The sequence below is a fragment of the Lissotriton vulgaris genome, chromosome 7, assembly GCF_964263255.1.
Source record: "Lissotriton vulgaris chromosome 7, aLisVul1.2, whole genome shotgun sequence".
Classification (NCBI taxonomy): domain Eukaryota; kingdom Metazoa; phylum Chordata; class Amphibia; order Caudata; family Salamandridae; genus Lissotriton; species Lissotriton vulgaris.
Genome location: NC_141695.1, coordinates 848,588,549 through 848,610,836, shown reverse-complemented (window position 1 = coordinate 848,610,836; position 22,288 = coordinate 848,588,549). Strand labels below are relative to the sequence as shown.

The 22,288-nt window shown below is 43.5% G+C and overlaps 1 protein-coding gene across 1 annotated transcript in view; it reads right to left on the bottom strand.

The window, feature by feature from the left end:
- RNF145 (ring finger protein 145) overlaps positions 1-22,083 on the bottom strand; it is a 348,869-nt gene extending 326,786 nt beyond the window's left edge. The window contains exon 1 of the mRNA XM_086931218.1: positions 22,026-22,083. The gene's annotated coding sequence lies outside the window, so the exon portion shown is untranslated. The remainder of the gene's footprint in view (positions 1-22,025) is intronic.
- Positions 22,084-22,288: the final 205 nt, after the last annotated feature.

The window sequence follows — 22,288 nt, the reverse complement described above, 5'->3', positions numbered from 1 at the left end:
GGGTCCCCTGGTGCCATGATTAAGCCGGTGTTCAAGTTACTTAATGCTGAATTATCAAGGTTGTTGTGGGATGCTCCCGGGCATTGCATATCTTTTCACTGTAAGCAAATATTGTTTCCACCGACCCATACAGTCGTGATGCGCTGTTCTGGCCTTCGTTGAATGTTTCCTTTATACGGTTTGATAATCTGAGCCAGATGAAAGCCATGCTTTTACAGAAACCAGGGCCCTTAACCTCAGCCCGAGAGACTTATGATCTTCAGGTCGCAAGGTCCTCAGCTGAGATACTGGCACTAGTACGAACAAACTGCCCTTTCCATTTCACAGAAACGGTACAACGTATCTTTAACATGTCTGATATGACGGGTATATTATACCCATTTAAGACCATAGGTTCTGGACTATTAGGCACCTTTCAGACAATCTTCTGAGTTATTACCCACTTCGTACACCCAGTATTTGGAAGCATTTTTTAGAGGGCTTCAGCTGATCTCGTTCCTAACAGCAAGAATCCCAATTGTCATTTTTCTGCTACGCAATGGATGTCTCAGTCACCAAGGAGATGGAAAAAACGCTCTTGGAGCGCCAATACCGTGATCGCATGGTACTCTCTCTGGGCACACCTCGCCATCGCGAACTGAGTGAATCTTGGTTCCTATCATACAGAACAGTTTGGATCGACTGTATTCTGCCTGTCCTCCGATGCCTGTTCTGCGGACAAGAATGTGTGTTGGATCTCTGTCTAACACTTCCATCAGTAATGCCACCGGACATTGATGCTTTACTGGACCCGATAACGGCACATGTTCTGCTGTGTCTTCAGTGTATTCCAATGTTGATGTCTGCATTCTTAGAGCCACCACAAGATGCTTCAGCTCCTGTTGGAACGGATATCGGCTCCTCAGCAAGTACTCAGGCCTGGGTTGTCACACAGGCATCTGCAGCAACTGCTGTGGAGAATACGGAGGACCATCTGCGCTCGACTGACTTGATCTGCGAGGTCTTGCCGGGACCGTCGCCTGCAATTGCAGGCAACAGTGATGTTGCGTCTTCCAGCCAAGACACAAACATTTGGCTCATCGCGTGCTGGGAAAAATCGGCTTTTTCAAAAACAACCAAATTTGGAATTTTAAACAACAGATACTTTTGCTGAGCTGCATGGCTTTCAGTCACTCATAGGTGTTCGAACAATATATACGAACATATTATAGTAAAGACTTCTATTGCTTACACTATTATCTTAGCATTTTTAAGAATGTATACATTTTTATGGATTTTTTAAATACTTTGCGTACAACGCCTACAAATATGTTAGATTAGGTTTGATACCTGGGGATAATTCTAAGGTAATGCTAGGTTTCATATAGGTACCCCAATATACGCTCAGGTAGTCACCTAACATTTCACCTATATTCTCCCCTACCATAACACTACATAACTGTCCTTGGGACTGACCTTTTACCTAGTTACAGTTTTCCCTGAAAACTAGCCTCATCCATTATGCATGAGGATTCTTGGAAACTCAGCAGGACTACCATCTCCTGCATAATAACTATATATAAGGGTCAGTCATCCCAAGTCCAACATCCCACTGCAAAGTAGAACCCCTGAGGGTAACACTTTAGGTATATAAAAAACATATTTTGCTGGGGTAGGCAGAGGAGAAAAGGACTTCCATGCTGACACATCGACGTGAGACGCTGAGGTTCCTGTACGCAAACACTCCATATCACTGACACCCTTTGGACGGTGCCCATCTCGAGACCAAGACAGGTTCCCACAGTCTCTCACTTCATATAATGGGGTTGACTTTATCCTAAAAGGATTCTTGGCTCTACACCTATATACATGCTAGGTACACTTATGTACATCTAGTTAGGATCACATCGTAGGAGTATGCTTTTATTACTGTCATGTATTTTATATACTTGCCTGTATTCATTGATTTAGCATGATGGTAGAAATCTACCATCCTTTAACTCTGTTGGTGCTTCTAATCATTCATATCTGTTTTTTGCCTAATGGTTGTTTCAGCACACCTATTTTACACCAGAACGATGCTGGTTCAATAATTGCTCATTGAAAAATTTCCTCACCGTTTATTCTTTGTATCTCTCTGAGACAAAGTGAGTACGAGTGACTGAGCAAAAAGTATTGTACTTTTTCCACGATCCCCGATGGGACAGTTGTCATGGTGAGCTAGAAGGTATACAGGCGAACATACTCAGTGGGGGTGTCTGGAGTCAGCCTGAACGCCAATTACCACAGTCTATGTTGTGTAATCGCGCAGATCCTATCTAGGTTTATAGGAACTACACAACAGTAAGGAATCTACAGCTAGAAGTCTATCAGATTTAAACTCTAGTGCACAGATGACCTTGATTAGGTGGGTGTCAGCAGGGTCTACATTTGTCAAGTTGGTGATTATCTTAGCTCCTGGATATCATAAGGACAATTAAGAGGTAGTTTTATATCAAAAACATTTGTGATGTAATCAGTACTTTCACCACAGAATTCCCTAAGGAGTGGACAGTAAAATATTGTGTGCGATAAATCATCTGATTCCTTTTTCCAATTCCAACAGATATTGGAAGAGTGAACGTGTAGTCAATGAAGGCAGCTAGTCGTCCAATGATTTCGGCGTAGGAGCATAATTTTTGTTTTTGCTGAACTAGGCTATAATGAGCACTTTACAGATTGATGGCTATTTATTGGGTAGAAATGGGCGACTTATATTTTGACCGTTCCGCTTCCCAATTTGCTTGATTGCGTACCTATAGAATACAAGTAACAGGACATTGGAGTTTAAAAATGTTGGACACCAGACGGCCTTTATACTGCAATATTAGCTTGGTGAGAGCCGGGTCCTTTTCAAACTTTAGTTTAGGTGCGGCCACTCATATTGCCAGAAAGCCATCGAACTCAAGTTTGAATATGTGCTGGAGAATTGTGATGGAGCATGGATGATTCTTAGAGCTGAGGACTTTTAGCCAGACTATCCCATTGGCAGTCCACTTGTCAAAAAGCTCGCTATTTTTCCATTCTTGCTGACCAAAAGAAACCAGAGGTTAGATTTCCCCACTCTGATGTATAGTCTGCTACTTAACTGTATTAGTGCATTTTCTGTATTCCACAAAATACCCTGAACATTCCATAAGAGCAGCTTCAAGGAAGGTAGCCGATTTGACACAATAAGATTTGTTGTAATATAATAAAAAAATATATATGACACTCATGACAATGTTGATCGATTTATAAAAACCTACAGCACAAATGCAGCAGTATCATTACGGGTATTGAAAGAAAATTGGAATATACTTAAGAGCGACATCATTGTTAGCAGGGCATTACACGATTATCCAAATAACATACGGAAGAGCACCATTCTTAAGAGATAATTGGGTGCACAGCCATCTAGGCAGTATACAGAATGACACCCGACAAGGATAAAGAAAGGAGATTTCACCTGGTCAAAATGTAAATCATGCAAGAACAAATCAGAGAAGGAACCTTTGAACAGGGAGAAACTCGAACTACTAAATATTGGCACCCGGTCTGGGTTTCAAATGAGACCAGTTTTAATTGCGGTCAACATGATTTGTTTAAAACTTGACAGGCCTGTTACCATACCCTGGCTTGCTTATATTAAAGAAATGGCTAATGAAATTGGTCACCTTGAATGTTTTGAGGCACCTAAGAGTATGGTGTCTACTTCAAGAAAGACTTTAAAAATAGAATGTCTGATCCACATAGAAAATAAGAGATGGCTCAAAGAAAGAGTAAAAATAACTGTCATGGACAACCAAATGATGTTAATATGCCAGGCACACAACCTTATCTGGCTCAAGTACAGGGAAGCTTTGATAGCATGCTTTTAACTCGCTTTCATTTTGGGACCTTCCATAGATTGATTACCTTTCCAGGAGTTAATGATTGGTCTAGAAATCTACTCGGTTGTCCATGTGATGACATCTCAAACCAATCTACTATGCATACCATCTTATTTTGTAAATTTTATACATTACCCAGGAAAAGGTTCTTAATACCAATACAGAAAAGTATGGGTTGAAGACAATGTAGAATAGCTTACTTTAAGTTACAATCTCTGGAATATGAAATGATTATGAGGGGTGTCGCCTTACTTTTTAAAAGTGTCATTAGGTACAGGAATACAATGTAAAGATAAAAACGATGTAACCCTTATCGGTTTGTTATGTATACATTGAGTTTATGCTGTAACATAATTGTGTATTTTAATTGTGCTTTTATGATTATCTTTTTTCAAAAATCGAATAAAGCTAATGTTGAATTTGAATTACTAAATATATATCACTTGCAATTCTGATAATACAGTTTTCTGCTAGACATGCCCATTAAACAAATTTTAACCAGCAAAAAGAAAGGTGTTGGAACATAGGCAAGATCCAAAACAGTCTTAAAGAAAGCAGATCTCATGGTGTAGGTCGCCGTTTTTGGTAACTGATTCAAGTTTAAGGATTGCAATGGATATGCCCATTGGCTGCAGAGCTCTGGGTTTAGAATGCCACCTTCTCTTCCAACTATGCCACCACCTCCCCGCCCAAAAATATGTTTTATTTTTAAAGAGGATCACCCAGCTTGCAAACTAAAAATTAGGCAATAAGATGTATTTGTCATACTTTGCTCCCAAGTAACCAGGTCATCCCAGAGTTTTATTGAGGTACTCACAAACCTTGGAGAATTTTTCTCCAGCGACAACGGACACGTGTCTTCAACAAAGAAAAGTTTAACACATTTTAATAGCCCTAACCTGCAAAATGCACCTTTAGACAACTGGCTCCAGGCTACATTAAATACTTGATCGAGACTGTACTTAGACCTCAGTTTTATTCTCAGGAGCATTTACTGTAATTTGGTGTACTCCTAAGTTTACCATATGTACCTCGTCCTAAACTTTTGCATAGTCTTAGTGTTCCAGTTCTGAACGATAGATATATCGCTCAGAACTTTAATGCCATGATAGCGGCACTCAAAGCATAATCTTCTAGAAATAGATTTTGAAGGTAGACAGCCTTACAAAGGTTCAAAATCCATCTGTGAAGTATCCATACAGAAAGCTTTCCTATGTGTGCTAAAGCTCAAAAAATGTTTTATAATATACACAGAAGCTTTATAACAGGAAAGTATTGGCTTTTTTCTGCACTCAATTATAAGAAGATCATCATGGATATAAACAAAAAAGATTTTAGGTAGGAGTGTTCCCTATACCAAGAGAAACGTCCGCACATTCAAAAAAAAAAGCAGGTTGGAACACATATAGTAGCAACAATTGTTTGAAGGTGTCAAAAATTAGGGTGCTTAGTTTTACCCTTAATGCACCAACTGCCCAGCGGTGTAGATTGCACACAAAGTGTGCACCAAGTGAACATAGAAAAGAAAGGGTTAGACCAGCAAACCTTTTTGTTATAATAACAGTATCTTATTGAAGTCAATATAGTTTCATTAAACTTGAACATAAAGATAGTCACAAAAGATGTTCTTATATAAAAGGGATCTAAGACGTATGATGATTCTTGATATTCTTTTATTCAAAAGTTCTTTATTAAGAGTTCCCAGCTCACGACTTGCCGACACGTGTTTAGTCTTACAAAGACTTTTTCAAGGCAGCGAAACTATGTATCCAGATGATTGAGCTCGTTCCCAAAGGCACATCGATTGGGCATAATGTCACCATGTAGACTCCATCTATAAGGCAGTCCAATATTGGATCACTGAGAATGTAGTCCAATTCGTGGTCCCAAAGTAGCGATTTAGACAAGTTCACGACTAGTACAGATGGTTAAACATATCTTATACATAAAGGTAACCGCAGTCTAGTAGGAGCCTTCGTTTACAACTGAAATGTAAGTTAAGCGACAGAACAGATGCACCGGCTCAAACATAAGTTCCTGCTATGAATCGTAATAGGGTTGCCAGATGTACAGAGCCACCCAAAGTCAATACTGTACCCCAGAGTTCACTAGGTAATGACCATGATACGTCTCAACCCAGTAAGCGGTAGCACACAGAATGGCGTGATAACCCCCTTTCCCGGCTTAGAACGCCCCAAAAAAAAAAAGGAGCTGGGAAAGCGGCAATTGCCGCCGGGTGACAATAATGGCGTACTGAACGGACTTCTACTAACTTGTAGGATAGATGGAACTTATCATGGCTCCTTAAACAAATATATGGTGGAGGATCAACACATTACATTGTTTACTTACAATATGATTGGAACAATTTAATGGTGGAACGTAAAAGTGGGAAATCTTGGATTTGAAATTACAAGCAGCACTTTCAAAAAAGATTTGTACAATACGCAAGTTAAGAGCCTTGAGAAAGCCCGAATGGGGCGAAACGCGCGTCGGCTGTGGATCATTGTCGATTGAATAATAACATTTAACTACCAACATCATATGGCTACTGGAAGTCGATTCTGATAAAAACTGATTAAAAACTCATCTATTCAAATCCCCGTAACCATTTCAGCCTCCCTTTTTTTTCCTCCTAGTCTCTGACAGTCTCACTACACCCCTTCTGGTTCCCTAGCGCTTGGACGCCTCAGGGCAGCAATCGCGCTGTACAAATGTATTTTCATTCATTCATTCATTCATTTTCATAAAGAACTTTGATGGACAAGAAATTGCTGAATTGCACAAGGGATAAAAGTGACTATCTTGGATGTGCACTGGTGTAATGTTGTTGACTTCAATAAGATACTGTTATTATAACAAAGAGGTGTGCTGGTCAAACCCTTTCTTTTCTATGTTCATCATCATGGATATGTTCCCACTTGGAAATGGTGGTGGAAGAGTAAGATTATGTGTCCTCTCAAGAAAGTATTCAAAGAAACAATTGTCTCGCTAGAGGGGGAATAGAGTTTAAGACTCTTGGACTGCTAACTGAAAATGTTTGAGAGTACTCGCTTTTAGTGGCAGCTGGTGATCTCTGCAAGTGGTGAGGGGCAATACTTGACCCGAATTCTAGGAAGTCAGCAAAGTGAATCTCGCCTCTTCTAGAAGGTTTAGAATGGGGTACTTCCCCTTAGGGTTTTTTATTTTTAAATGAGTCAACTACTGCATTTTAAAACACAATTTTCAAATACACTTGCTTATGAACCAGTAGTGGGCAAAAGAACGATGGATTTAACCCAGATCTTTTGACTGGGGGAGAATGTTTGCATTGCCAGCATTCCGTCCATCATTAGTTTGCTGTAACGTTATTTTACTATCCTGCTTTACCAATGAAGCCCAAAGTTTACCAATAGTGGATCCCATTTTTTTCTCCAAAATTTGCTATGAGGACCCCCTTGCCTAAATTTTAAGAATGACCTCCAAGGGGCCCACTGCCAGCATTTTGCATGAATGCCATGCATAAGCCAAGAGTTACTTTCCTTGAGGTCAATTACCTCCAACGTGCCAGCACCAGTATATTGCCCAAGGTGCCATAAATACCTATGAACTGCCTCTGGTATGCCAGGGCCTACATTTTGCCATGGGATTCCCATTAGGCCGAGTATTACATCCAGTATGCCAGAGCCTGAATTTTGCCACAGGTGACCATCTTTATACCACAAATTGCGCCCCAAATGCCAATGCCACAATAATAGTAAAATGATTATTGTCTTGATTAATGAAAAATATCAACAATACAATGGTGATCCAAATCATAAATACAAACAATATCAAAATGCACTTCCAAAACTTGTAGGTGCATGCATTAAAAGTCAGAAGACAAAGCAAGTATTTAGTACAAAAAGGATTGTGAGCCTACGATGGACTAAAAAAAGAATACATTTGTCCATAAGAAAGGGATACATATAGAAGGGATACAGATTACACGCAGTTTGCCATGGGTGCCCCATAAGCTAAGAGATACCTGAAGTAAACAATGGCTTGCAACAGAAACACAAGCATACCACACGCTCACCCACACTCATATTCCCTCAGTCACTCTTACTCATGCTCACTAACTTGTGCTAATTTTCCCTTCCCCATTCTAACTCACTCACACGCCCTTATTCGCACTCCCCCAGCACCCCGCTCTCTCTTACTCCAAAATATACTCCACTACAGGCCCAACAGACACCCCCTCGCCCTTATATTCTATGATGGAATTTTTTTTTTAAAGCCTCTTGTGTTCCTTGAAAAAACTGGTGCAGTTTTAAGAAATAAAATGGCTTACATTTTGGAAAGCTTCAGGTGGAAACAGGCAATGGTCCTAAGAGAACCCTCTCACCTCCGTTGTGAATCAGTTACCACCACCATTGAGGAGTAAATATCTGTTCAAAGGTTTGCGACAGAACGATAGACACAAACCATTAATGTTTTCAATATTGATTCGTAATTTCTATGGAACGCCGGTTCAAACATTCAGTGTGGGTCACAGAGCTCACTTTAAAGTTGGGAACATTTTTCTCACTCATAAACATCGGTTTTGTACAAGACAAAGCCCTTCGGAGAAGGAACACTAGCAGGCACATGCATCAACCTATTTAGGAAGTGCAAACGGTGCGAATCGGTAAATTCGGCCGTTTGCGCTTCCTAAATACGTTTTTGGGATGCATGAAACAATTTTTCAAAATTCGCTTTTTTTTGCATTACCTAAAAATGAGAATGCATTTAATGAATCGCATTTGTGCGATTCCTTAAATGCAATGCATCCATTTTTTTTAAAATGCGAATTTTGAAATAGGAAGTGCAAATTAACACGAGGTTCATCCTCGTGTTAATTTGCGAAATTCTTTAAAAAAGCACAAAAATGCATTTTGGAAAGTGTCCTGTTACAGACACACATGTCCTTAGGACATGTGTGTGTGAAACATGCACTCTAAAATACATTTCAGGGGTGCAGGGGGGGATCCTTTGGAGCCCCCTCTGCACCCTTGCAATGCATCAACAAATTGCGAATTCCAAAAAATAGAAATGCAAAACGGCATTGATTCCTATGGGCCTCTCGGCCCATAGGAATCAATGTAATGCCATTCCTTAATTGCGATTCGCAATTAAGGAATCGCAAATTCTGAAATCCTAAAAAAAATTTGGATTTCTTGATGCATAGGATTTTGCAATTCCTAAATTGCGATTCCTTAATTTTCGCAATTTAGGAAATGCAAATTCCTACAATGATGCATGTGCCCGTAAGAGAACACCTTCCCCAATGAAGTATCAGAGGAGAATGTGAAATATTTGAACAACTATTTTTCTGATGCTCCTGGTACATCAAATCTCCGACACGAATAAGGATTGAATACAGAATATTTAGAACACTCAATAGCCCTTAATTTCTTGTTGAATGAAGCACATACCATAAATGAAGTATTAATGAAGTCACTGGCAAAAATAGCAATGGAATATTGTGTACTTTTGCTTTTTTTTAACCGTCATGTTGAACTGTGTTTTTTATATGAGTAAATTGGAATCACCTACTTGCATATTTGAGCCCCTAAGTAGAGTACTGAGTTAATTTGTAAAATCTGCCCTTAAGAGCAGACCTGGCAAAGTCATCATCAAATAATCCTCCAAATAAAGATTGTTACAATACTAAAATTGACTGTTGAACGCTAAGGGGTTTGACCCTAGGCGAACCAGAAGGATGCTAACTATACACTGGAAATCGGATTATGAATGAATGAATATTTATGACCTCATCATATACCAACACAACAGCGAGTGATAGTGCTATTAAGTCAAAAATCCTGAAACACTAGCAATGGGCTAAACCTTAGCGGTAAATATATTAAGATATGAGGGAATTAAAATGGGAAGTGCAAAAGGTCTGTGTGGGTTAGCACAAGGGCACACTCAATTTAACAGATGCAAATCAATCAAGTGGCGCTATTATCAAGGCTGGAAATTTAGCACCCACAGACGATGGACTAAGGAAATGTTTATTTGGTTGTAACTTTCTCGTAGTGAAGTGGGTGGGATGGCCACAAAATAATGGAGTGTAGAGTAGGACAATTCAGGAGCTTGGAGTGGAAAAATCTGATTAAAACAGAGCAGGTTTAAGAGTTAGCCTAGTTTACTGAGGTAGATGTACTGACTAAATAAAGTGAGATCAGTAGAGAATGGAGAGGAGAGGCAACATTTCAACCAAAGGAGTACATATGCTGATGCTACAAGGAAAATATACATGTTAGATCAGTCAATAAGAAATAAGCAACGGGAAGGACTTTTGTTTTTTTTTAAATTGCTATTCTCAATTGCTGGTAAAGACACAATCGTCTCGCTGAACAGGGGACAAAGGTGGAGGGCCAGAGTCGCCTCCAGCTTGTCAATGCCACAGGTACCACTAGCTTGTGGCCATACAGGGTTGTAGCCTTTTTTTAAACCCTTAAAACCAGGAGTTTCTTTTCCCTCGTAAGACGTGGGTCACAATGAGGGAAAGATGGGGGTGTGGAGTTTGGATGTGTGCATTTTATTCTCAGAAAAAATGAGGGAGAGACTATGTGAATAAAAGGTACATCACAAAGGGTGCCAAAATACTTTGAAAAAGTCCTGCATTGAGAATTCCTGTTTTGTTTAACTGATATCCATATACAATCCTGAGAGAACTGGATTACCATGTAGAAATATTTCATGCTAAAAAACATCTTGGGAAACAAAACTGTGATGGAGAATTTGTTCTACTCTATGCATTTTCATAGCTTCACGGCATTATATTTCTGTGTTATTTAATGGCAATTTAAAACAATATAATATTACATTAATATAACTCGCTATCACAATGCGAGTGACGAGCTGCCAGTGTTTGTCGGTTAAGTTTTGTTTAAGAAAAGTGAAAAAAAATTAAAATACTTGAGGAAAAGCAAACATCTTGTGTCTCAAAACTGTAAATTGGATTAAATGTTTTCAGTCTTTATAAATGCCATGCTTTCTTTTTCACAAACTTTTCACTTAGGAAACCGAAAGAATTTAAAAATAAGAGAATTTCAGAATGTAAAGCTTCCCAATGCCTAATTACCTTTCCATAGTCATGTGGTCCTCCTGTTGGAACCCAAGGACTCTTCCTTTCTATAAACCTCTAGGCATCCAGGAGAAGCATCAAGCTAAATAAACCTTCTGACTCAGATGCCAGCTAAGTGAGTGCAACAGATGGCCCTTACCCCAGTGCAGAAAAAGCCTGTGTGTGACAAACTTTGACCTTTCATGCAATAGGTGGAACAGAAGGTAAAGAAAAAATCCTCTTTCAAAATCTGCTATTCAAAAGCCAATAACAATATCACTGCTGCTCTGATTTTACAAACAAGTTGGGAGTTGAACAACACAGCACAAGGGAGAGAAGCAGCCCCCGACAGAGCTAGGAAACACATTTATTTGCATGGAGTGCTGAATGAAAACGAAAAACACAGATCCCTAAAGTAAGCTGTGGAAGGATACAAGTAATCCAATCAAGGGGTTCACAAATAGGCTAAGCTCCAGGGGAGCAACAAACAATCAAATAATAAGCAAACAAATGAGAGTTACAATAATTCCAACCAATGGATAGGCTTTAACTCTTATTTAAGTTCACAATAAGTCTTTCACAACCCGACAGCTCACACGGTTTGTTAGACTCGCCCTAAAAATGTGCCTCATAACAGTGCACAGACAAGGAACAAGGGGACCCTTATAGTCAGAAGGGACCAAGGGTAGCAGTAAGTTATTAGAGACAGCGGTCCCTTTCAAGAAAAATACATACAGATAGCCACAATACTACAATCAGGATTGGGTCTACTTGTGTCCAAATGGATGCTATTTAGAAATTATTTACAAAAATTAATGCTAAACAATACATAAACATTGAGTGAACAGGATGTGACGGGGTTTTAGGAAATCAGCAGATTTCCTTACCACAGGCATTTGACTTAAAAGTGGCATTTAATGAAAATACAAAATAACAATAGTCACAATAACAAAAGCATCTTATACTCCGCATAAATCTCAAATGAAGGTTAGAGTTTAAGACGGGGTTGTCGACGGCGTTTCAATCCCCAACAACGGTTATGGAATCATCAACAGGACTAGGCAATCAAAAAAATGCCTGGGAAGTTGCTGATGAGGCAAGTGGTGAAGCTGTAGGTTCATTAGAGGGTACTGTGTCCCAACGAAGCCTGGTGGTGAATCACACTCTAAAGGTTGTCTGATGAACTGCTAAGAGGAGGAATAGGGCTGACAGCACGAGCGTGATAAGGGTCCAGTTGGCCGGGAGGGGGTGGTGGGCGAGAACGAGGTCTTGGTTCTCACAGGATCCGTGAATCAGGAGAATTGTTGGGTCAGCAGGATAGCAAGCTGATGATCGGGATAGGCGAGGTGAAAATGAGGGGCCGAAGCACTACCGAGCCTAAACAAGCATTGGAAATGCAATAGGTCTCGCATTAGAAAAGTTGGAGCTATTGGTCTTGTAAATGACAAATATTTTATTTATTTGTTGGTTTTTAAAATAGCTAAATTGATAGCTTTTTCATTTACAATGCCAATAGTTATAACTTTCACGAATGTGACACCTATAGCATTTGGAATGCAACATGTTTTGTATTTATGTGACTTAGATGGCAGCTCTGGTCGTTAGGCCACATCTCTAGTGAGCAGGAGAGTGCAGCAAGGGAGAGAAGCACAGCAATGCAATAGGTCTCGCATTAGGAAAGTTTGAGCTATTAGTATTGTAAAAGACACATTTTTTATTTATGTGCTTGTTTTGAAAATAGCTAAATTAATAGCTTTGTTATTTACAATGCCAATAGTTTTATCTTTCGCAAATGTGACACCTATTGTAACAATATGTGTTGTGACCCTGAAGGTGTGAAGGTGAGGGGTGTGAGGGTGAGGGGGTGTGCGGGTGAGGGGGTGTGCGGGGGTGTGAGGGTGAGGGGGTGTGAGGGTGAGGGGGTGGGAGGGTGAGGGGGTGTGTGAGGGTGAGGGGGTGTGAGGCTGAGTGAGGGTGAGAGGGTTGTGAGGGAGGGGTGAGGGTGTGAGGGTGAGTGAGGGTGTGTGAGGATGAGGGGTGAGGATGAGGGGGTGAGGATGAGTGAGGGTGGGGGGTGAGGGGGTGTGAGGGTGACTGAGGGTGTGTGAGTGAGGGTAAGGGTGTGTGAGGGTGAGTGGGTGTGTGAGGGTGAGTGGGTGTGTGAGGGTGGGTGAGGTGTGTGAGGGTGGGTGAGGTGTGTGAGGGTGGGTGAGGGGTATGAGGGTGAGTGAGGGGTGTGAGGGTGAGTGAGGGGTGTGAGGGTGAGTGAGGGGTGTGAGGGTGAGTGAGGGGGTGTGAGGGTGAGTGAGGGGGGTGAGGGTGAGTGAGGGGGGTGAGGGGGGTGAGGGGGAGGGGGAGTGTCAGGGTGAGGGGGTGAGGGTAAGGGTGAGGGGGGAATGGGGGTCGGTGAGTGAGGGTGAGGGTGAGAGGGTGAGTGAGGGTGTGTGAGGGTGAGTGAGGGTGAGTGAGGGTGAGTGAGGGTGTGTGAGGATGAGTGAGGATGAGTGAGGATGAGTGAGTGAGGGGGTGAAATGGCCTTGGTACTGTGTGAAGCAACATCTAGGTCCCTTTGGCTGTATGCCTGTATGAAAAAAATAACACCTCAAATGGCTGGGCTCCACGGTTGCAATGGACTGTGCTTATGACAATTCAACAAGCAATGGCAAAGGCAGAAGCTAAACGGCTGAGAGAGGGGCCACATCCTGCACAACAGGAAGAAAACAAATAGAAACAAGTCGAGCTGGTTTTCATCAGGGAGAAGGAAGATTTAAAAGCAGGGTTCGCAAGAACACTGACCGGAAGCATTACACGAGACAAACCATTGCGGCCAGGGACTTGAAGTGGGCCCAGGATTGGAGTTGGGGGGAGGGAGAGAGAGGACATGCGAGTGCACGTTATTAGGATGGAGGGTGAGGAGGTTGTGTGAGACGCACGGGAGAACGAAGTACGCATGAGGATGAGATACATGGGAGTGGATGGAGGTAGACTAAGAATACAATCAATATGGAGGAATGGTGTGAGGTGAGGTTAGTTCACAGATCCGGGCTATGAAATGGAGGAAAGGGGACAAGTAATGGAACAACATAGAGGCAGACATTTTTTTTTTAAATTGCACACAAACATTTTAAACAGAGAAAGGAATGTAGCGGAGTACATGGTTAAGGAGTAGAAGGGAGAAAAGATGTGCAAGAGTGAACAAATCAGATGAAGTACCATTATTTTTTTCTGCAGGGAGAGAGAGGGGAGGTGCTGGCAGCTGGGGAGCGCGGTGTCTGTGGCAGTTCAAAACAAAAAAAACACAGTGAACAGCCAGAGAGACAAGAATATTGAGAAAATAAAACGAGACACGGCCTGCCGGCCGTGAAAGTGAAAGTATGGCCGGCCGTGAATAATTAGGGGAGGAGCAGCCAGGAGAGAGCAGGAGCGGAGGCGCCAAGCTGGGGAACAGATGGCTGGCAATTTGATGCTGTGCACGCGCATTTTAGCTCAATGCGCTTACGCATTGACCTAAAAGCGCACGGGCACAGCATCAAATCGCCAGTCTAGTTAAAGTCTGTTTAAGCCCCTATAGTCTCGCAAGCTAAATGCGCATGTGCATTGACAGGAGAGACCTAAAAAGGGCTGCGTTGTAGGACAGAGATAAGCGTGCAGAATGTCTGTGCCATTTGAAGCTGCGATCGCTGAGCGGGCCAGTAAAGGAAACCAGGCTATGCTGGAACACCGGTGACTCAGCGATCGCAGCTTTAAATGTTTTACTTAACCACTTTGTAATTGTGATTCTTTGGATAAGTGTGTGAAAGCAGTACAAAGTTGCCATAATATTAACATGGTTAAAGTAAAAGAAAATGAACTCCTTATAGGTAGATGGGTGCGTTGTGAGTTTGTATGTGAGATAAGGTGAAGTGAAGGCGATACCAGGAAGCAACAAATGCAGGAGAGAGAGAAAACAGGGTGCTGAAGAGAAATGAGATGAGGAGTGAAATATGCAGATAGAGGATTTAAAAAAGAAATGGAGATAAAAAAAAGGCGTAAGTATCTGCGAAAGGGACTGCAGAAGAAAGCCTTGTTAAGGAGAGAACAGGAGCGATTGAGCCATTCCAAAGACATCGATCCTTCAACAGACCTCAGTGATGTTCATAAGTTTATAGTCTCAAATTTTTATAATTGAAACATTTTAATTTCCAACTATGCAAAACAACCATTGATGTAACTTATTTATCTGACACTTCTAAAAAAGGCACTTACAAAGCCAATAGGTCTTCTTGTTTGTTCAAAGCACATGCTTGGTTATCAAGTATTTTTAGGTTTCGCCTGGGGCACGGAGCGTAATCTCCGCCCCCAGAGAAATCTCTAGATTTCAGTTAGGGGGACTTGAATACACCCCTCTATTCCATTGGCTAGCTCCATAAATGGAGGCTAGCCATTGGAACAGAGATCTGTCCGTCAAGGCCAGACCAGATTCGGGGGCGTTCCCGAGATTTTTTCCATGGGCGGAGTTTCGTTTTTTCCCGTTCCCTCCCCTTTCACTGAAAGTAATTTCAGATGCGCTGTCCATTCCCGTCCCCCTCCGTGTGCCTCCCCGCCCCCCTTGGACCCGTTTGTGCCGATCTGAAAGTCCCCTAGCAGGTGCCCACCCTGCAGGGGACATTGCCGCCCTAATATCGAGTGGCCACCTCGATTTATTGTGATTTTAAATCAGCCGGTGCCCACCAGGCATTGCCCCTCGAAAATCACCGCCGCAGCCCAGGGGCATTGAATTCGTTGCCGGGCCGCTGCCTAGTGCGACCCGGAAGTGCCGCCTCTCCGTCCTCAGGGCCGCGCTGCTACTGGCTGCCCTCAGCAGCGCGACCTGGAAGTGCCCCCGGCTCGCCTGGTTAAAGGCGGGTCCTCGGGACCGGAGTGCGAGGGAGCCTTGGAGGCTCCAGAAGAAGACCGCCGTCGCAGCCTCCGTCCCCGCCGCCAGCCTGAGAAGAGAGAAGCCAGTAAGAGGATGAATGATCAGCCGACTGCCCCCAAATGTGTCTGCTTTTTACTACCAAACTGGGGCTGAAGGCTGTTTTCACTCCAACCCTTGTTGCTGCCACTGATTTCTCCACAGGCCTCTTCACCCAAGAGAGGGAATCCCCGTCTCCTGGCAGCTGCATATGAAAGTCTCCCGCCTGCTGGGCTGAGGTAAATAGTGCCAGCCCCCCGCCTGCTGATGCCTGTTCCACAGGCGCCTACCTTGGCGGATCGCCCCCTGCAGCCTGCATGTGTTTTGGGTCATCCACCCTCCTAACAAAACAGACCCTAAGAGCTGAATATGAACATCTCCTGCCTGCTGGGTGTCCCAGCCCCTCGCCCCCTCCTCCGCCGCCTGCTCGTGTCTGTTCTGTGGATGCCTACATTGGCAGCTCGCCCCCTGCAGCCCTGGGTCATCCGCCCTCAGGCACACAGGCGCTCTGCCCTCCTTGGCGCTGCGTGCACAGAGGACGCCCGCTGTGACTCCATCACCTGCAGTAGACCCGGGATGGACTTCAGGGGTTCCCACATGTCACAACGTGACACTGCTGGCGTATGACAGGCAGTGAAAAGGAAACGCAGCACGTGACTGCGGTGACGGGATATTTGCAGGGAGGGAGGCAGCATACACATGACGTCATCTGTTTACCCACAACCTGCCCAGTGAAAGGGTCCATCGCAGCCTCTAACATGCGGATGCGCATTGGAGGCTGACAATGGTGGGGTAGTGTAATGGATGCGTGATGGCTTCTGCTGTAAACTGCACACGATAGGCACTTTGGAAACTCACGAGGGTTCAATGTGCATGAAATGCACCTAGGGTATTTCTAAATACTCTGTGCACATGGCATGTGCAGTAGACACTGCTGTAGGCACATTAACTACTACTAGAGACCCCGCCCCTCATGTAGGCACATTGGACGCTGCTAGTTGCCCTTTACCCATGATATGCACATTAGACACCTCTGTATACTTTGTACAAGAGATATGCACATTGTCACCTCCACATGCCTATGACGGGCCGCGGCCCTGAAGGGTCAGCAGGGCAGGGGTGCAATACTAAACATAGAAGTGCCCCATGAGGCAGTACATGAGAGAGTTCAGGCAGAAATCCAGAACAAAGGCAGCTTCTGTATAAAATCAGTGCCATTTTCAGCGGGGGTCCTTCAACCACCACCTCTCTCAATACTGTTCAACAATCACAAATACTTTAATTTGCAGCTGACAGCCCTTAAAATGAGCACACCCAATGGGTGGCTGCCACAAGAAGTGTCAATAATTTGACCGACCACCAGTGAATAACATTGTGTCCCTATAGGCCTAGTTTAAGACACATTAATCACCGTCTCCCGAATAATAAAATACAACAAAACGAGCTTCCAGTATTTCGTCATTCAGTGAAGTCTCGCATGCGCATGGTTCACGTTTGTGTCACACACGAAGAGTCCGTCAGCAGTGGTGCATGCCACCTCTCACTAAGCTCTGTGATAAGCAGGGAAGCGTGGATTAACCATTGATAAATCATACAAGCGTTTCACTAACTTGTAACACAACACTGGGAGTTTAAAGGGTTTAGAGCAGAGCAACGCCTCTGCCGGTCCATCCACAAGGGAAGGGCGTCCTGGTGTGACACGTTCCCATGAGGACATCTTCGCGTGCGTCCCTGGGAGTTTGCTCTAGTGGTAATCGGGGCAGAGTGCTCAGGGGAGCACATTTGAATGCCTGTCTCCTCTAAGTGCAGGAGGGCGCAGGTGCCCCCACCCCCGCGTGTGTGGAAACCACAGCCCACATCAGAGCCTGTCACACGTGAGGCACAGCGGAAGAGCCGCTCCATATATGGTAACCGGAAGCTTGCACTACCGCAGCATCCCGAGGTGGCGCATGTGTGAACAATCTATTGCACTGAGAGCGTGCTCACTAAGCGCTCTACATGGGGTTTTAACTATGTAACACCGGCGCCATAGTGACACGCCAAGACCTATACATGACATGTGGGTACAATCAGGTGCATTGAGAGGAGACCTAGTCAAGTCACTGACGTGCACTGCGTATGAGATGCATGTGTGTACCTCCACCTGCACCCTCGAAAAAGGGTACGGTCCACCACAGGCACACACATACACAGATCAAGTGCAACTATCTTGTAAGCGAGTACATGCATACACTCTGCATATGAAAAATGCACCCGGTAGTAAAACTGCGCAATGGATATAATCACTGACACGTATGAAATATGTATGCAGTTCATTGCACAGTGTGTGCATGCTACATATGAGATGTGTGTGCAGGCGGTGACCGCAATACACAAAAAAACATAATACTTGACAATGTCTGCTAAAAGTCCATCAGGCCCAGCTCCAAATTGCAAAGCTATACACATTTGTACAGCGCATACTACAATCGGAAAGGTCTCTAAGCGCTAAAAACCAATTCAGTGTCACTCAATTTATTGTAACCGAAGGAAGGAAGAATGTGTCGGTGTTTGAACTTCTGAGTCTGAACCCCAAATATCTGCAGCAGGTGCTCTGATCCACTAAGGTACTCAAAGCATGCACTAAGTTACATTTCATGAAATGCTCCTAACTGCAACACATACAAAATAGCTGTATTCACTTTTATTTCGGCGGATCCGCTCTGTTATGTGCCCGAGAGTAGATGACAAACGACACCAAAACTCTGGCTAATAAATACAGTTTGCTCCTAAATGAGAGGCAGCAGCCCTCTTTCTTCCCTGCACGCATGGAAGTAGCCCGAGGTGTGAGGGTGGATTCCTGAACCTAGTATTCGGTGTCAGCACGAGGCATGTGGGGACACGAGCCCTGAACATGCCTTCACAAGCGAGCGCTGCGAGCCGGTGATGCAGGCTCAGAGGCACTCGGCAGGTGCACTGTTCTCAGCAGGTGCACCGGCCTGCACGTGCTCCAACTACACGGCTCAGAATCAGGTAGATTTGCCGAAATCAGTGACACTTTAATGTGCGGCCCTGGCAGCTTTGGGCAGAGACTTTAAACGAACCATTAGCAGCCATTGGATACCAATATCATTCATTAAAACAATTAAAAAGACGTACAATATTTTTCTATAAAAAAAAAAAAAACATATTTGTGGCTATTTTTTTTCAAACTCTTCCTAGCGACACTTTGAGCACAGAAAGCAGGATCAAAAGCCATTTCTGAGCGTGAGAGTGCGAACTTCCGGTAACGGTATGTTTTGTGCGTATGTAGTAACAATACATATCAAATGTGTATCTTCAAATGTTTACACTGACTTGGCTTAGTATATTTTCCCTTTTATATATTTTATGTATGTCTTTTCCTTCACTGTCTAGGAAATATATGTAAGAATGCGAAACAATTCGAGCATGATCTGGGGAGGTAAGCGGATAGAAGTGCGCAGGGGGATGCTTATCGGCGCTAAGCAAACCATTCATGCACTAAAGTAAATAATAATATACACTCACGTGTGTGTATAAAAGTATAGGTGCGTGTGTGTGTCTAAGGTCAGATAAAATACACACGTACTAGAATAAATAAATATGTACACGTAAACATACACATTAAACACACGCATTATAGTTTACACGTTAGTACGTCACATTAATGAATATACATAATTTGCTGTTTTGAGAGTCTGTATTTAATGACTACATAGCTTGGGTTGGTTGGAAACACGTCTGAAATTAACCAACAAGTTGGGAACAAGGGTGGATTTTTTCACCGTAGGGGTAATCTAGCTCATTTTTAGGTATCTAGCAACGACAACTCGGGCGAGTGTGCATTGATCAGACACCAGACATTTTTGAAGATGTGAAGACTTGACTTGATAGTAGTAGGAAGAAGGTCTTGTTACTAGCTACTGGGTGTGAGGTTTTTTTAAAACTTGGGCTAGGTCGCCTGGGAAGGTGGGATTTTTGTTGATTAGTATTCATGCTGATATATACTATTGACCTATCCATTTAACCTGCACACAACACCGGCAGAGGGCCACTTGAAACCGGATTTCTCCTGGTGCTTTAAGAAGAGTTTTGCTTTGAGTGCTCCTGTTAAGCTATTGGACATTGATTGACAGGTACCGTAAGGGCTGTGAGAGCTGTGTGGGCTGTGAGAGCTATGAGAGCTGTGTGGGCTGTGAGAGCTGTGTGGGCTGTGTGGGCTGTGAGAGCTGTGTGGGCTGTGAGAGCTGTGAGAGCTGTGTGGGCTGTGTGGGCTGTGTGGGCTGTGTGGGCTGTGAGAGCTGTGTGGGCTGTGAGAGCTGTGTGGGCTGTGAGAGCTGTGTGGGCTGTGAGAGCTGTGTGGGCTGTGAGAGCTGTTGGCAATGTAAATAGCAATGCCATTTATTTATAAGTAAAAAAATAAAAGAAATGTCATGAGCAATGCCAATAGCTCTAACTTTTCCAAAGGCGAAACCATTGCATTGTAAATGCTTGTTATTTTATTTTAGAGTTTTATAGAGCGCAAATCAGACCTGTGAGGGTATCAGAACACTTTACAGGATTGACAGATGGTACAAACAGTCTTAGGACAGGTGTAAACAATTGGGATGGGAACAAGTAGATGCATTATACAAGGAAAAATTAATAGGCAGTAGTAACATGTCCTGGATACAGGTGGGATGAAAACAGGTAGATACTATATATGAGAGAGCAGCTGTCTCAATTCCCGGGTGGGATGCCCAGAAGTGGCGGGTAGGTAACATCCGGAAGAGCCATGGGTAATGCCGAATAGAAGGAGAAACAAAATCAATGAAGTGACACTAACACGTCTTAAGCAATAACAGAAAGCTCACGGAGAGGCACCAAAACACTAGTCAGGTGGCACAGAGTTGGCAGCACTGCACTTTAGCTTGTGTTTTAAAAAGTGCAGCTGGAATAATGTGATTTTGCTGCAGCTACTTTTTTTTGCAAAATTAAGGATGGGTTGAATAATTCACCATCTGCAGCAAAATCTGCAGATGTTAACAAAAAATAGTTTCTAGCTCAAAACAGATCAAAAGGTACTAAAAATGTGGCTATATGTGACCCCACGTGTTGAAAGACGCTTGGCAAAGGTCTTTCAGTGGCTTATTTATGTATTTGGCTGTTTAACTGGTAGTAATGAGGTGGAATGTTTGTCCACACAGAATTAGTATGTGTAAAAATGACAAAATAATGAAGTAATGCTATCAATTTGTTTTAAGTAATTCTAATTGCATAGTGAGGATACGCCTCTTAGAAATTATTCCCAGTTACACTTATTTGGCATCGTTCCTTCTAGAGATTTCACCCTCATCCTTTTTAAACCTACTTGAACCCGGGGTTCCTGTGCCTACAAAAGCGGCGAAGGTTCTGTAGTTCGTGTCCTCGCAGTCAAGCGCCCGGGAGAGACTGGCTATAGCCTGCGGCGATTGATTTACAGGCACTACTGAGGGCCCGATTGTGGCGAGGGGGTTCGTTTGGTTCGAAAGAAGGATCTATTATATAACATAGGAAAGAAGGACATGTTACATAGCCTGGGATTAGAAGGTTCGGCAGTTTCTCTGCCGACTGCAGCCGGTGACGGAAAGGATATGTTTAAAACTAGAAGGGGGAGGGGTACAGCTACCCAGTAAGGTCGGGCACTTTTAAAGAATGTGTGTAATGAGGGTGGGCTTATCGCAGCCAGTCTCAGGGGGGTGTGATGAGGACTGCACCCAACCTATGCAAGTAATTCGCTGAAGTCAGAAACAGCCACGAGGGGGTGGGGCGGCTGTACACTCTGCCATACGGAGGATTGCGCGGACAGCAAAAGTGAACATCACTCTCACTGCGATTAGAAGCGACCACACACAGTCACCCTTCAATGTTTCAAATGCTCCTTGTCCCTTCTTCTGGCCCTTTCCCAGTGTAAAATACCCTTTGCCGCCCCTCCCTCCTTGCACATACCACAGCTCACCGGATATACAACACTTATCTCCTCTACTGGTTTACTTTAATGCACGCTACCCTGGCTGGGCCCCCATACGCTCACAACCACCACCCACTTTTTTTCTACACACGAACACGTTAATTTCGGCCCCACAAAATCCCTGGGAGTCAGACTCACAACAATCCGCTTGGGCCTCCGAGTCGCGCATGCGTACTCCCTGACACACCAAACAGGCAATGACGCGTACCTTAGACATAGACAATGGACGAAACAAAATGTGACAGCTCCCATCTGAGAGCTCCAGTTAACAACAAGAGCGCTAACTTTGCAGCAGCAGCATGCTCGCACTGTCGGCCATGTTGTTTGGCAGAAAACGTTCAGGATTCAACATGACCTCTAATCGTTTTTATCGTATTTTTAAAGAAATGCCACGACGTTTT